The sequence below is a fragment of the Phlebotomus papatasi genome, chromosome 2 (assembly GCF_024763615.1).
Source record: "Phlebotomus papatasi isolate M1 chromosome 2, Ppap_2.1, whole genome shotgun sequence".
Taxonomy (NCBI): Eukaryota; Metazoa; Arthropoda; class Insecta; order Diptera; family Psychodidae; genus Phlebotomus; species Phlebotomus papatasi.
Window position 1 is genome coordinate 35,007,751 of NC_077223.1, and position 3,429 is coordinate 35,011,179.

Below are 3,429 nucleotides of genomic sequence, written 5' to 3' on the forward strand. Positions count from 1 at the left end.
ATAAAATCCCTTTACTTGATGATTTTATGAATATACAGTCGTCTTGGTTGATTTGTTTAACAAAATTCATTGTCATTTGAATTGCCAGAAATCTCGAATATGTGACTTCTGTGACAATGTCACGTGAGCTGAAATGACAATGTCACGGCTACATAATCGCATTTTCGAAAAAGCTGTCCTAAGATTCGAACCCAATTTGTCATATCCCGTCTGACCAAGTAAGCGTGGATTATAGCCTCAATTAACCTCTATCTTTCATATTTAAGAAGCTCCCATACAAAATACCCCTTACCAAATATATGTGAAGGACACTGTTTTGCGTTCATGGTGGTGAAGAGCGGAACTACGAAAATTATGTTGCCGACCGTGTTGCTCAGTTGTCAGTGACAAGATGGAATATTTTCCAAAACATTTCATTTTTTTTTTAAATTCTTACAAAGATTCTCAATGTTTTTAGTGTATTTATACGAAACCAATGGCCCCGAGACTAATTTTTCGAGACCAAAAAACTCAAATATGACCAAATTGGTTGAGAATTTTATCCTCCTAAAGTGGTTAAAATTTGACCTTCGAAAATTCAAAATGATGAATTTTCCGGTCATAGGTGTCTATAGACGAAATATTCACCTAAAGTTGATGTGCAACATATGCGAAAATAAATGAAATCGCTAAGGCCAATTTAAAGATAAACTCATAAATGTGATTTTGGAGGGAAAAGGAGAAAATGCAAAAAAAACTGTTCGAGGAAATGCAAAAAAAAAGTTCACTTCCGAAGACCGTAAGTCGATATCTCTTACCATTTGAACATTACCGATTCAGGCTAATGAAACCGAGTTCGAAATTTCAAGACCTTTCAAGAAAACCAATTTTAAACAATTCCACTGAATATTGAGTCTTCTAGAGTGACGAAAATGAATGAAATCGCTAGGGCCAATGAGATAAACTTAAAAAAAAAACTAGTTTTTGATGGATTTGATTCGTTATTAGCAGAGATTCTTTACAATCTCAGTTTTTGTGGTCACAGGTGAAATTCGACACGCCAAAAATCGGTTTAAAAAAAATATTTTTCGGTTTTCTTCCGAAAGTTTTCGTTTTTTTTTTTTTTTTGATAAAAAAGGCGGATTTTACTTTGAGGATCTAGTATTTTCCTTTAAATTTTAGACTAATTAAATTTCGGAGGATGTTATATTGATTCTGTATCTTCATCAATGCTTTCCAAAAAAGTACATTTTATTAAAAACAAAATGAAGAGTCTGGTCTGAGAGATTTACAGGGTGTTCCGCTTTGAATGACATTTTCGGGACCGAAAAAACCCATGTAACTCCAGTGACAGAGAAAATTTGCATACCTGCAGGAGATATCTTGGTAATAAGATACGGAAACGCCGTGAAGTATGCAAATATTTTCGACGCCAATTTCATTTCCCAGCAACGAAAGTTCCCTGTTTGAACACTGTTCAACGAACGTGTTCGGAACAGGGTTCGCTTTAACTCTTTCGCGTCTTTAGGGTAATGTCATGACTCGGAGAAAAAAGTTTTTTTTGGGTATTTACATTAATTGAAATCTATCTGTTCGTGCACGACATCATAATAGAAGGATGTAAGATTCTTGGCTCATTTTCTCAAGACTCCAGTTAGATTTCAATTAATGTAAATAGCCAAAAAGAAACTTTTTTCCCCGGGTCATATATGACCCTAAAGACGCGAAAGAGTTAATATAAATCTTTATGGCATGAGAAAAAGCGAACACAGTTGAAACAATAGTTCTCCTTGGTGGCCATCACTTTCTGACCATTTGGGAGGCCGCCACCGTCATGGCATGTCGAACCGGGAACTCTATCGTTGCTGGGTTCATTCGCAAATTTTTCAGTGCCAACTGTTCATAAGAAATATATTTTAAATTTACGCGTGAAAAGTATTTGCATACATTTTGGGGGCAATTCAAAAATTATTTTATAAAAGCTCCGAATTGTAGGCAATTCATATCAAATTCTTTCAATCCGTTTTCACTTAAGGCGGAACTCCCTGTACAATAAGTATTACGTGTTAGTTAGAACTTAGATCAGCTGGTTTAGGGGGAAGATTTAATCGTAATGTGATTTTCCAAATTGTTCCAAATTGGTTTAAATTAATTTTCAGACGCTGTTGATATATTAATTTTATTCAGACAATGCGTAATTCAAGGCATGACTGAGCTGAATAAGGTGTTTTAGCAAAAACTTTGATCGCTTCGAGCAACTGATCCGAATCCCCATGTGAAGATCAAACTTTAACTTAATATAACGCACAATAAGGATTGAATTATTCCAACAAAAATCGCACAATTATCTTCAATCCTCTTCTAATAAATATTTATAAGAGAAATCAAAAGTAGGGGAAACTGGGGCACCACCAAACACGGGGTACCACCAAACAGTAATTTTTATTTCTAAACTGCTTGGACTATCTCGACCATTCCTTCAGTGGACAAGCATCCCTATAGTGCCTATAAATTCCTGTAGGTCTTATCCTCTGATATCCAATATTCGATTAAAAAATCGCAGTGTTTGGTGGTACCCCGTGTTTGGTGGTGCCCCAGTTTCCCCTATTTAAATAAAATTTAATTATATTATTTTCTGAACTCCAGTGATTGTAAATTGCAAAAATATTTTTCTAATAAAAAATGAATTTAGTTTGCAAATTCCTAATTATTTTTTTTCTATCAATTTGTTATTATTCATTTAGCCAAAGGACGACAGCCTCTAGAGTCGCACTTTTAAAACACACAGCTTTGAGTCTCAAATGGTTTCTTCTTCCTTTTGTGAATTCTTCTGATCTTTTGAATAAGTGTGTCTCTTTGTATTTATCTTCTTTGTTTCACTTTGTTGTAAGAAAATAAGACAAAAAACAGTATAAGAACCAAATCAGACCAACTGTACATTGGTAGGTGAGTCATTATGATCCATTATACACCAACGTTTTTTCTTTGTAACATTGAAATATTCCATCAATATAGCAATGTTATCACACTTTGACATCCCTTTTAGTCCTTAGTGCGTCCTCCAGGGTCTGTCGCTTGGCTTTGTATTAAAAAAATGAGATATAGGGCTCTATTCTTCGAATAAAGATAAAGATAAAGTTTTAAAATACAGATTTTAAAAATTTCAAGATTTGGCATTCTGCGATCTTGGATAAAAAGTCGAAGAAACGCAAATAAAGATTTCAATATCCAAACTGTCACTTATACCTTGTCATTTTGGCACTTTAGTCAATCAAGCCGATTTCTTGGTAGGAGATATTTTTTCTAGTTAATTTTCACAAGAAGTGGAAATTTTCTTTTAAAATTGTGGTGGGCGAGAAAAATCTTTCGGGTGGTATGAAATAGCTTACAAAATTGTCAATTTTAAATGCAAAAGTCCTGGAAATAATTTCACTTTTCATACACTTCTCA